Here is a 14,459-nt window from a genome sequence, read left to right as displayed (position 1 = left end):
TATTTTCTAGTATTATAGATTGAACTCAGGGCCTAACACGTGCTAGGCAAATACTACACCATTGGAATGTTAGTTTTTATTTTGAGACAAGGTCTCCCTAAGTTGCCCAGGCTGGCCTCAGACTTGGGATCCTCCTGCCTCAGGAGGAGGATCACTCCTGTAATCCTGGGCTAGTGACTGTTAGTCTATTTTAAGTCAAAGGAAACCTCATTAAATAGATAAAACCCTGGTCCCTTTCCCTAGAAAGCATCTCATAAAGAAGGTCTTCCACAATCATACTCTCAGAACTTCCACCTCTCCATCACCCAAACACATGACCCTTTGCTAGTTTTCCCTCCTTGTGCAGCCAGACTCCAGACTCCCAAGATCAGGACCTGCACCCAGACTGTGACACAGAAAGCTCAATCTGAGCTGGACAGGTCAGAGACCTCGGATTTTGGGTTTTCTTCTTTTCCTGTCCTGAACTCACCTGTGTAGTTTCACCCACATTTCTCTATTCTAACAGCTGTGCCATGGAGGTAGCTTCACATTTTGAAGGAACTCTTTGAAACTTTCCCCTCCTTTTTTATTTTCAACTTTAGTTAGTAACAACCACCAAAACCCATATCTGAGGTGATTTTCGGTTTATAAGTGGGTCTCTCTTGTCTAGCACAATATAAACTATTTCTGTAATTAGTTACTTAAAGCCCCTGCTCTTTCATGCCTTCTACAATTAGCTTCTATCTATAAAGATCTGCATGCTAAAAATAGACCTAACTCTCACCCTGCGTCTCAGATCTTGTTTTTCTGGTTTTCTTAATGTTCATTGTCCTACTCTGGATCTTCTGCAGGTTTTCAAGACTCTTTTAATAAGGGAGATGTAACAGTTGGGTTGCTACTTTAAATATAACTTATGATCTACATCATTTTTCCCAAAAATTTCATCTCATGACAAAAATATTAACCAGATAATTATTTTCCCCAGGAAGAGACCAAATCCTTGTGCAAGACAAAAGGTAGACATTCTCTATGGTCCCTGCTCCTGCCCAGCCTGATGCTACTTTCAATATATCTAAGAAATCTCAAGAAAATATGCTGAAGACATACAAGGCAAACTCACTGTTGGAACAAGTAAAGATATCTGTCAAAATAAATCCCCTTGAGGGTGAGAAGAGCCCAAAGAAGTCCACTGGCCACCATAACACTGTGTGGTCTCCTCAAGTGACCACTGCTGTCTCTGACAGCTGGCCATGTGCTCATGCACTGTGGGTCCCCATGATAAGCAGAAGGACTCCTTCCTATTGAGCCCATTCATCTTCTCCATCTCCACCACCATGAAACTCAATACACAGGCCTCATTTCTCAAGAACTAATGTTCTTACTGTTGGAGTTGAGAAAGTTACTGGAGGAGAGTTATACATTTAAACTCTCAGTTTTCACAACTGTATAAAAGGATCACATATTTATTGTACAGCCAATACAAGCTGGGTGCTATAAGTGAAATATAGTTCCTAGCGCCATGGAGGCTATGTTCTTCAGGTTGGGGGGAGAATAGTATCACTCACTTCATAGGGCTAGGAAGCTTATAGGAGTTAGTTAAGTGTTAGACACCTGGAAGAAAGAATAACACACAATAAGGGCTCAATATAATTTAAATTGTAGTTTTAAAACCATTATGAGAGTGGTTGTCATATAGTACATGCTCATTAAAAGACAAATAATATAATATTATGATAGCAGGCATTCTTTCTGGAGTGAGGTGGAATCTCAGCATTGTTTTCATTTGCATCTCTTGAATGACTAGTGATGTTGAACATTTTTTCATATATGTTTATTTGATATTTCTACTTATTTGTCTGAGAAATGTCTGTTCATTTCAGATGCCCATTTTTGGATTGGGTCTTTAAATTTGGGAGGTCTGATTTTTTTAAGTTCTTTATAGATTTGAGATAGTAGATCCTTGTCTGAGGAACAGAACATGAAGATTATTTCCCACGTTGTGGGTTGTCTCTTCACACTGTTGGTGGTTTCTTTTGCTGTGCAGAAGCTTTGAAATAAGAAGAGATCCCACTTGTCGATAGTATGTGCTAGTTCACAGGCAACTGAGGTTTTGTTCATAAAATCTTTTCCTACACCAATGTCTTCCAGAGTCTACCTGAACTATATTCCAGGTGATTCAGCGTTTCTATTTTAAAATTTAGATCCTTAATACATTTTGATTTTAGTTTAGTGCATGGTGAGCGATATAGGTCTAGTTTTAATCTTTGGCAAGTTGAAACTCAATTTATCCAGTACCATTTATTAAAGAGGCTATCTTTCCTCCAGTGAGGGTGTTTGGCTTCTTTATTGAAGAAGAGATGACTGAGTGTGTTTGGAGTTGTTCCTGCATCTTCTAATCTGTTCCACTGGTCCTCAGGTCTGTTTCTTTGCCAGTACCATGCTGTTTTTATCACAGTAGCTTTGTAGTAGAGTTTCAAGTTGGGGATTGCGATACCCTCTGCCATGTCTCTGTTACCTAGAATTGCTTTTGCTATTCTGGGTCTCTTCTTGTTCCAAATGGATTTTTGGATTGTTTTCTCAAAGTTGGGGAAGTATGCTGCTGGGATTTCAATTGGGATTGCACTGAATCTATATAGCAGTTTTGGAAGTATGGCCATTTTCACTATATTGATCCTTCCTACCCAGGAGCAGGGGATGTCTTTCCATTTTCTGATATCATCTTCAATCTCTCTTTTCAGAGTGCTATAGTTTTCAGAGAAGAGGTCTTTGATTTCTTTCATTAGGTTGATTCCTAGGTATTTCAGTTTTTTGGATGATATTGTGAAAGGAATTGTTTGCCCTGTTTCTCTCTCAGTGAGTCTGTTGTTTGTGTAGAGGAAAGCTATTGATTTTTGTGTGTTGATCATGAAATCAAACAATAATAAATGCTGGTGTGGCTGTGGGGAAAGAGTAACACTGCTCCACTGTTGGTGGAAGTATAGACTGGTGCAACAACTGTGGAAATCACTATGGAGATACCTCAAAGAACTAGGACTGGAAGTCCCATTTGACCCCACTATTCCCCTGCTGGGTATCTTCCCCAAAGAATTAAAAGAATCATACCGCAGTGATATATGTGTACTCATGTTCATAGTGGCATAATTTGTAACAGCTAAAACTTGGAAATAGCCCAAATGCCCATCAATTGGAGACTGGATGAAGAAAATGTGGTTTTTTTATAAAGTAGAGTACTACTTAGCCATAAAAAATGAGAAATTAGAGATATTTATTGCTAAATGGATGCACATTGAGGTGATACTCTTAAGTGAAATAAACAGGACACACGTGTAAATACCGAACAGTTTCTCTAGTGTGAGAAACTGAAAGTGTAAATAAGGACTAAATGGTTTAATAATGTGAAATAGGAAGAAAAGGGACAAAGGGGAAGAGGGAGGGGTAAGGGAAAGGAAAGAAGGGAATGGAATTAATATGAGAAAATGAAAAAATGGAAACAAAGTCTTTGTAAATAGGGAGGGCTGGAGGGGTTGAAGGGAGGGCAGGGAAAGTGGGAAAAATAAGAACCAAGAGAGATTATGTAGAGGTGCAAATTTCCAATGATGAATGTCATTATGTTGTGTACCTAAAATGTACCAATAAAATAAAAATTTTTTAAAAGATAAATAATATAATATTAAACACCAATTAGTCAATATTTCTCAATGAAAAGTTGGCTCACTGAGTACCTTATGTCTCCTGTGCCTGCTATTCATCCTCAGCTTCCCATGGGAGACTAGAGATGTAAATCTCAGGGATGATAATTTCCATGTTAAAGAAATTAAAGGTGTACACAGGACTATGCTTTTCTTTGCAGAACAAGAAAAGGTTTCATAATGGTCTCAGACAGGAACACACAAAGGAAGGTTAAGATGTGAAAAGAGGAAAAAAATACTTGGCAAAAGGCAGCCCAACCCTACCTCAGACATGAATTCCAAATTAACAATACTCCTCCAGAAGGCTCAATTGGAAAGGATTGTAGCACAAGCAAAGTCATATTGTTCCTTTGCACAGATTTCCACCACAAGTGCAGTTCCAGTCATCATTCTGTACCAGTCATCAGTCAGTGGATCCTTGTTTACACATTCTTTCTGGGGACTTGTTTTGCTTTGCAGGCACAGCTAACCCTGGCTCATGACAAAGACAGCCCTGAGCAATCCATTCTGTGAACTCTTTATCGGTCTAAGGGCAAGCCTGACTGACTAGAGAGGCATATTATGCAGCCCAAAGAACAGAAGCTTTGACCCTATACAGAGAAAGCTCTGGCTTTTTCACTCAGGTAACTCCATAGATAGCCTTCCTAATTGCTTGCCAGAGAGTTATAGAAGGATGAGTTACTACTGAGAAGTAAAACAGTCCAACAGCTTATGTACCTCTTGCACTCCCATCACTACAATAAGAGGCCACATCCAAAATTTAATGAGAGACTGACAAATCAGAATGCCTTTTTGGAGGAAGAAAAACGCAAAACTCACTTTTTTCCAATAGATCAATTTTAGAGCTAACTCTGGAATTATAGAGACATGCTATTACAGGGAAATTAAAACCATTGTAATGATTTTCTACTGCTTAAATGACTCATACAATTATTTACAGAAATAAAAACAAGATCCTCTTCCTGTACTTGCCAAAAAAAAAAAAAGAGTGACTGTTGGAAAGATTTGTGTGTTTAATAAAGCTGTGACCAGGATTGGAGTTCTCTCCAATTGTGACACAGATTTGGTTCCTAAATGTGGGAGATCTGCATTCACTGAAAGAGATGAAAATGGAAAATGGGAAGAAAGAAGCTCCATGAATAGTTGGGGATGTGGTCTATTTCATCATGACTAAAGGACTGTGATTTCTATTTTCTCCTCTATAGCATTAAAAAATGGGTTTCTGGCAAGTTTTTAACAAGGCTAATGATAAAAATCTTAATTTTTTCATTTTTAACATTTAAGACTGAAATTGTGTTCCAATGGAAAAAAATCTGTTTCTATTTTCTTCTTTTAATTTTTAGAAGTTTTCATCATATTTAAAAGAAAAACATTCACCCTGTCTTAGTTATATTTTTGTTGTTGTTTTTGCTGGGACAAAATACTTGACACCCACAAGTTAAAAGAGGAAAGGTTTACTTTAGCTCACAGGTTTCAGTAGAGGCTTTTGGAGAGGTTTCAGTCCAGAGTTAGCTGGCTCCAAAGCAGAGTGGCAGGCTGAGAAGAAACAATCCATGCCAGGGAAGGCGGGAGGCAACAGAGCCTGCCTTTCATCTTTCCCTTTATACTGTGTCCAGGCTACAAGCTTATTGGTTGGTGCCACCCACACCCACAGTGGGCCTTCCCATGATCCACACCCAGAACTATGCTAAACCAATCAGTAAACTAATTTAGTTATCACACACCCAACTAGACTAAACCAACCAGTAAGCTGCAATCCATATTCATACATCCTAGGTCCAGCCACCTCTGCAAACGCACGAGGCTTTCGGGGGGACATCTAGACACAAGCTATAATACACCCTCATTGCTTTTGTGGTTTTATTTTAATTTATAAATGTCAGAAATTTGTAATCTCTTTCTGAAAAATATGCCAGAAATTAGTCTTTGCTTTCTTTCCCTTAAACAACATAGTTTCTGCCACAAAATCCACCCTTCCTCAGGGGCAGATATATGCTCAAGGTCATTCTCACAGTCCATGTCCCCTCCAGGGATTCTACTACAGCTGTTTATATCATTTAAAATGCTTCAGAGTATCTTCAGACATTGCATACTTCAATGACATCTTTTTTAAATACCAAATATGACAACATACTCAAATATGAACATGAGTATAGTTTAAACGGGCCCTCCCTCATTCAGCAAAACTTTTTGAAGATGTGCTTCATTGACAAAAGATACATATGCCAAATATCCTTTAGATCCTGGCACCTTCTTCTGGTTTACCAGTGTTTAAGAAAGGCTCAGTTAGAAATATTGTGGAAGCAGACACTCATAAATTCCCATGCATTTGTCTTTAACTACATAAAAAATATATAGGGCTTTTGGTAGTTTACCCTTTTTTCATGAAAAGTATAACAAAATAACATACTAAATCTAAAACTTACTTATTAGTAAGCTTACCAGTGAAATAAAAACTAAAAGATATAGCAAGTTTCAAGTTCTCTTCCTGTTTGATATCATGTAGAATCAAGCTTTTTAGTTTTGGAGAACCCAGAAAAAATTATTGCAATATGAATAATCAAGAAAATTTCATCATAGCTTTTTGTTTGTTTGTCCTTCTGAGGATTGAACCCAGGGCCTCCCACATCCTAGGCAAATGCTCCACCAATGAGCAACATTATATAGTTTCCTTACATAGTTTGTTTTAGTAACATTCTCTAGAATACAACAAAGTCATACATTCTATGTGTGGCACAAAAGTAAGGCAAATGTATCACTCGAAGAGAATATTAGCTCACTCTCCAATTACTTCTGTTACTGTGAACATAGTGTGATATTTGTGAGTATTAATTTCCACTAGTCTCTGAGCTCTGGCAGGACCGACAGCAAGCCTCAGTCATCTTTATTTTCCTAGGACCCACCTCTTGATAGGTATTCATATATTTACTTAGTAAATAACAATCATGTAATTCGCTTTCTTTGTTACTTTAGCCAAATTAGGACTACAGTTGAGAATCTTGTAAATAAATTAAATACACCATGGTATCAATCCCATGAAAATATTTAGACCAGCCTTTCATAACCAGGATTCCTAAAAAGAATTTAGTGATATAAATGATTTGAATGACTGTTTTCTCAAATTTTCAGGAATGGTACATTATAGATGCACAGAGAGAAATTAATTTATTACATTCAATAGGTCCCTTAAGATGTTAGGGCTTTTCTCTCATACTCTGGCTGAAAAAAACTGTTAGCGTTCTCTAACAAATTTAGGCTACAAATATGAAAAAGGCAGAAATCAATCTGTCTTAGTTATTTTCTGCTGCTATAGCAGAATACCACAGGCTGAACGGATGATGAACAATAGAGGTTTTTTTGGCTCATGGTTCTGGAGGCTGGAAAGTCCAAGAGCAAGAGCTGCCTCTGGTGGGGGCTTCTTGCTGCATTGTGATATAATATGGCCTAAGAGCAAGTGAGCATGAACAACAGAAAGAAAGAGAGGGCAAGAGGCAGCTGAATTAATAACAAATCCACTCTTGAGACACCTGACCCACTTCTGTAATAACACCAGTCATAATCACCTCTTAATCACCACTTAAATCTCTCAATGACAATTAAAGCTCAGTGTTAACTTTGGAGGGGGCATTCAAGCCACAGCAGTCTAGCCCTAAGAATGACAATATACCATATTGATTAGGCCAGTCTCTTTATGAGCCGGTTACACATTGAATGATCAATCTGGCAACCAAAGCCCAGGTATCCTAGAGAGCAGAGTCTGAGACAAGGATTTAAAATTCTAACTCTTTGTTTAGGAGATGTAAGTTCACCAAGACCGTCAGAGAAACAAGAAAAGCAGAAGAGTCAAGGAACGATGCATTGCCCTGGGATGCTCTTTGCCACCCCAGTGCCGCCACCAGATCACTCAGACCCTCCAGGTCACACAGCAAGCATGTGCTCATTTCCAGGAGGGCTATAAGGAGGGATTTCACCTCAGGGTACTCAATATGTGCTCATCTCCCACTTCCCGTTTGCCAAGTCCCACCCCATGCTATTCTTGGTGACATCACCAGCTCTACATGAGTCCCTCAAGACTCCAAATCTCACTCCTGTGTCCCATCCAAGTCTAAAAGTGAAACGCCAACTGGTGAGAGTGTGGCATGCAGCAAGAGGAAGAAAGCAGCAATAGTGGGAATCGAAGAAGCCACACAGACATGTGTCCCAATGCAATTTAATCAAACCTGATTCAGAGGGAAAAACTTATAATCCACTTGCTTCCAAACACCAGGGCCTGCTAAGGCAGGTTCCATTATAATAAGAAGAGCCCCTCCCAAGACTCCTTGCCTTCTTTGCATCTTCTGGGAAACAGCTCTGGTCCAAGACACACACTCCCCTTTTACATTACCTTGGAAAGCCTTAGGCACTAGTCCAAGCTCCTATTTTTTTCCATGTCTCCCAAAAGTTAAATTGCTGTTTTTGGTTATTGACAGAAGAGAACACTTCAATGGATTGTTTAGCTTGGTTCCTTTTCAATAAATCTTATCCCGCTTGCCATTTGCACAACTAAAAAGGCAGTGGGTGTCAAGCCCCGGCACTGTCATCCTTTCACCTAGTCTCTTGGCTAATTCACATCAAGGACTTCAACTAGCCCTATCCTAACGCCAAATGAGCTAAGGCAGGTGAGAGTTAGTATGATCTGCCTCTTAAACTAGGTAGATGACCACAAGTCTTAAACTATCTCCTGTAATTTGTTCTTCTACAATACAGTTGACTATCTAAGGATGACGGGCTGCACAAATGTCTAGGGGCATTTACTTCTCTAATAGCACCGAATCTTCCTAGGCTTTTTCCATCCCCACAATCATTGGCTACATCATTCATTGCCTACTTTGTAAAGTGAATCTCCCTGCAAATCCTGCCACTCCTTTGAAAGAAAACATGTTGAGCCCCACCTGCCGAGTTAAATTTTTTACCCAGATCCATTCATACACCCTAAGATATTGGTAGAGACCAACAGGTATACAGAATTTCACCAGGAGTGAACAGGTATTTGTGATTTACTAGCCAGTCTTCTTAATCTCCTGTTACAATGTTAACAATCTCCAGTGCCATTAACCTCCTTAGAAAATTTAGATTGTTTCAAATCCACTAGGCAAGGAAAGTCCAAGGACATTTAGTGTTTTCTACTTAAAGCTAAATAAAGTAAAACAGTGCCACAAACTAAGGCCTTGAAGAAGATAAAGGCCACTGGATCCCATGTGGAAAGGAGTAACTCCATCACTTAGTCCTAACTGCATGATTTTTTCTGGCATGAGTCTTTGCTTTTGATCCATTTGAGGGGCTCATGACATCATCTGTATACACTTCAAGTACTGAAGCTTTCCTTTTGTGCAATACTCAGTCATTTCAAGTCATTTATCAGAAGCAGCTGGCCTCCATCTACACCCTGCTTTAGTCTCAACTGTGCCTAAGAGTTCTGCAATCTCTATAGAGACCAACTTATTAAATTTCTGTTGAAATCTCTGCTCATATAAGTGATTGATAGCTAACGCTTTTCTGCTTGACCCATTTTTCCCAGTAGCTCCTCCTTCTACCACAGTAATTCTTTCTAGTCAGCTCAGCTGTGCCCAAAACTTTGCATCCATCTTCACAGGACAAAGATTAGTGTGACAAGATGAACAAAAATATAGCCTTTGCTGCCAATCTTCACCGGAAGCAAACTACTACTAAAACCATAGTTGGTACAATTTCACAGACAAAAGTAGAATTTTGGGGACACAAATGCAGCTGATAAAAACTAGTAGAGTCATACTGGTCATCAAAATAGTGACAAGTATTTCAAAACACTGAAACACTTCTTAATAAAGAGCTCCCCACTCCAGCACCTCTGGTTTCCTTTCTCAGATCTTTGCTATCTTCCCATCATCCAGTAACTAAAGGGATAATTCTAGCACAATTCCCTGTTACAGCTTTAAAGGTGGCATCGTCTTCCGTCCACCTTGAGCCATCCATACTGATTATTCAATCTCTTAAATAATGCCCTGAGAATACATACTCAGAAGCAATGGCCATACAACTGCAGAGCCCTAAAGTGTATTAGGAACAGTTGGCATGACCACTCTAGAATAGATCTGCCATCTTTCTAGACATGTTTTTAATTTCTATTGTCACTTAGTTGGACACCATGGACCGTTTCCCTGATACTTTGGCCTAGTCTTCATTTCCACAGTGCCTATGGTGATTTCAATCAGTTTCTCAAGCCAGCATGTGTGCTAACCATTCTTTAGATATAGTAAATCAGAGTAAAGCACTCTAAATTGATGGATAACTTTAAAAATGGTCCACCAACATTTCTGAGATGTCTGGGAAAAGTACTGAATATGGGCAAAATAGAGTAGAGACAAACTTAAAAGAGTATAAATTTGAGCTCTCCCCCACCACCAGATAAAAGTAATATGAAAGAGAATCTGGAACTTTTCCCCTACACTTAGGCTACATTAAGAGACAGAAAGCCAAGAGGTGCTGACCTTCTTAGTAATACATAAGCAGTAAATTCCTCCCAATTCAAATCATCTCCAGGAATGGCTGAGCTCATATGGCCCAGCATGTGGAGGTCACCCATCAAGAGGCCTGGATTCCAGTCAGACATGAAAATCAGAGCCATTGTCACAAGGCCACCCACCAGCAATACAGAGTACATTTTGAAATAAAAGTGCACCTCAGAATCTATAGATTGCTATACTTCATGGACAGAAGAGAGAGGGACATGAAGAAAAAGTTACTGAAATCCACAGGTTCTGCTGACTGAACAACACAAAGCGATCAAAGAAATAACACTGCTTTGGTCATGAATGTGTTGCTCCTGAGCCACACTGCAAACACAGAAATGACTCAAACACGATGCAAAGCATTGTGTGACCACTGTAACAATAGCAGCAACTAATACTTATCAATCATTCAACAAACATTTATGGAATGCCTCCTACAGGCCAGTCTCTGTTCTAGGCAGTGGGCTAATAGCAGTGAAGAAGGGCTGGCATTTACATTCTAACATGGAGGAAATAATAAAAACAATTTAATTTTTTAAAATTAAGGGGATGGGATATACTTCAGCACCTTGCATAAGGATCTGGATGCAATCTCCAGCACCTCAAACAAACAAACAAAACATTAAGAAGGTAATTTAGGTTGTAATACATCTTATGCATCAGAGACAAAGGCAGGACATAGAGTCACAGCATGTAGGGAAGAGAGATGCTCACAGAAGTATGGTGGAGATATTTGAAATGAGATGTGGAGCCAGACACAAGGATGAATCATTTCAAGCCAAGGAGGCCTGAGACAGGACCTCGGGAGCCCTGAGACAAGGCTGAGTTTGGCCAGTGCAGCTGCAGCACAGTGGTGTGCAATCAGAGCAGAGAGGCAGGCAAGGGCCAGATCACCTAGGGTCTTGGACACTCGGGAAACATGAACTTTATCCTGCATGAAATGAAAGGAAGCGCTCACAAATTTAAGTGGCAACTCTTGACTGTGGATAGCGAAGAGGTTATAAGGAGACAAGGATGGAAGAGGAAGAGCAGTTGGGTAGCCGTGGAGATGGAGAGAAGTGAATGAATCCAAGAAAACTTTGGAAGTAGAACTGAAAAACATCTCACCTCAATATGTCCTGGGCACTGTGCTAGGTAAGCATTTGCAGCTACTATTACATGTAATTTCCAGAACTACAATGATTAAGCCCATCTTAAAGAGAGCAAAGTTTAGAGAGGTAAAATAACTTCCCCGTGTTCCCTGGGCTATTAAGTGGCAAATCCAGGATTAAGTTCAAGGAGTTTGTTTCTGGACAGCCCACTTCTAACAAGGACTTCGCAGTGTATATTTTAGGAATGCTAATATTCTAGGACATTGCAAAGGTAGAGATGGGATTTTCCTATTAGGCACAATGCTATTTTCTCTTGCCCTCTTCCAAAGTTTAATCCTACAAATTTCCAACCAAAAGAAAAATTATTCTCAGTTTTTCTGTAATCTCAGGCAGTTATGTCACCAAATATAAGTATAATAATCCACCCTTACCCAATGGGGATGCCCACTGGGGATACTCTTCCAACATTCCAGGTGGACGTCTGAAATAAAGTATGTTAAAAAAAATACTGTAATGAAAGTTATGTGAATGTGCTCTCTCTCTCTCCTTCCCCACTCCTTATCTGTATCTCTCATATCTCATTGTAGTTCTACTTTCTCACCTAAGGGAAGCACATGATTGCTTCCTATCCAAATTGCCACTGTCACCAACCCTGCACCTTTTAACTTCTCTTTCTAGTTGGTGCAAGAGAAATATTCCCACATGGATGTCTTAGGCAACTGACAGTTCAGTATTGATTTATTCATTATTCTAAAATTATTTCTGTGCCTACTGTTTACACACCAATAATGCTTCTCTCTTAAAATGAAGATAAGTGAACCTTATTATCAGATGAAGACAACGTCTGTGAAGATTAGTTGAGATGATGAATGTAAAGTACTTAGTGCGGTGTCTGGTTCAGAAGTTAAAAATGGACAACACTGTTGGCAGCCATAGCAGACACTGACAATACAAGGATAAATATTTTTCATTAAGCTCAGGTTGCTCAAAATCAAGCAAAGTAGGGCCAAGGATTTAGCTTAGTGGTGCCTCCACCTGCCTTGCAAGCACAAGGGACTGGGTTCAATCCCTGGTACCAAAAAAAAAAAAAAAAACAAATCAAGCAAAGCAGGTAGATGTAGGGCTATTAACAGGAGTACAAGGTGGTAATATAAATATACAAACAATATATCCTGTATTTTCCATAATAATCTTGATTTCAAATGTTTTGTCCCATTGACAGACTTTCAGTTTCATACACATCTAATTATTTTATTTTTATAGTATGGTTTCTATAGCTATCATAAAACATAAATAAAGCAAGAGTGCATTAAAGGGGCATTAGAAACTCTTGATTTTTAACTAATGCTGTCGAAGAGCTGTATGCACATGAAATCATTCAAAAGCAAGATAAACAGCATGTGACCAGGCTCAACTGCTTAGATCAGACAGTAAGTGATCAAGGGCTATAAAAACCCAGAGGAGCTTTATGGATAAATTGGATTTTATTGAGAAACTTGTGCTAAAACTGTGTTGGGATTTCATGGCAGGAGATAAGGTAACAGGGAAGAGGCCAAGCATCGTTACATGTGGAGAGGATAATAAAGGTATGGGTCCAACTTCAGATGCTGATGAAAAGGCAAATGTATTGAGAATGAGCAAAAACAACTCTACTGTGGTATGGTGATCAAGAACAATATCTTCAGACAATGTATTTCCTAAGGCAGCTTTAGGAAAGGAATCCACTGGTTCCTGGACAACTTAGCAGAAACCGAAGTTATAAAAACATTTTATTTAAGTACGAATCTCCTTACATTTTTTAGATCTGTAACTTATGTGAAATCCTCACCATATGGTCTCATTTTAAGCCTCAAAGTCTGCATCTAGTGACTGGTTATGAGGCAAGCTTCTCTTCTGGACCTGGTTGTGTTTGCAGCTCAGTGTTCTCAGTTCTAAAACTCAGGCTAAGTGAACTATGTCTCCACCTAACTGAGTAAGAAAGTGTTACAATGATTAATGTAATTGACTCCCCCCCAGGACATGCAAAATCTATCTTTATTTGGGAAAAACACTTGGCTGATGTTATATAATCACTGATTCAGTGACTGATTTTTCTCCTTAAATTCTCGATCTGATTTGAAGCTCTTCGGAAACTAAATAAGGACTCCCACATCATGAATTCCTTTGTGTCATAAACAGTAGTACACTTGTAACTGTGTCCCAGAAGTAATCAGAGGAAAAGAATTGTAAAACACTGAAGGTTTTTATTATCTACTAATATAAAATAGTCAGGACTGTCTATTGATTATGGAAATAAATGTAGTGTAATACATACAGCTTTCCAAAAGTCACGCCTTGCCACTCCCATTTGTTAGAGAGGTACAATGTTATCCCTCTACCAGGACTAGGAAATGTTTGGAAATGATGCATGCCCAGCAAATTTATAGCATCCCCAATTGCTTTTTAGCATTTTAGTCTAAAGTAGCTGCTCTTGGCAAACCAAGAAGTCTGGCTTTAAGTGGAGTTAAGAGCATGATATAGACCCAACACAGCCCTTCCAGACCGTTAAAGACTGTACCTTTTCCCATCTGACAAAGAATATAATGCTTTTGATTTAAAGAACATCTTGGGCCAGGGATTTGGCTCAGTGGTGCCGCAGCCTGCCTCGCAAGTACAAGGGCCTGAGTTCGATCCCCCCGTAAAAATAAAAATAAAAAATAAAGAAACATCTTTACCCTGTTCTCTGCCAATACATTTACAGCCCAGATACTGACTCTTTTCTGTAAATCTTTCCAACTTCCTCACCACTGCTTTTCAACCCTGTTCTCTGCCAATACATTTACAGCCCAGATACTGACTCTTTTCTGTAAATCTTTCCAACTTCCTCACCACTGCTTTTCAAACAGGTGACTTAAATACTTACAGGTTGTTATGGCTTGTGTCTAGTTGGCTCCCCAAAGCCTTATGCAGTCATAGGTGGGGCTTCTCAGAGGTGGCTGGATCCAGAATGTGTGATGCTGGGATTGCTTCATGGTGAAATGCTAGGGCCAAGGGCACTAGGATTAAGGATGTGACACTACCCACCTTAAGAGCCTGAATAAGATATACGGGCTAAAAAAAAAAAAAAAAAAAGATATACGGGCCAGTGGGCAGTAGTGTCTCCGGGACGCGCAGAGGTCGTTCGCTCCCTGGAG

Source organism: Heterocephalus glaber, unplaced genomic scaffold, assembly GCF_053883595.1.
Source record: "Heterocephalus glaber isolate CG9 unplaced genomic scaffold, H.glaber_assembly_v1.0 deba00001118, whole genome shotgun sequence".
NCBI lineage: Eukaryota > Metazoa > Chordata > Mammalia > Rodentia > Bathyergidae > Heterocephalus > Heterocephalus glaber.
Note: the sequence above shows the minus strand (reverse complement) of the source record.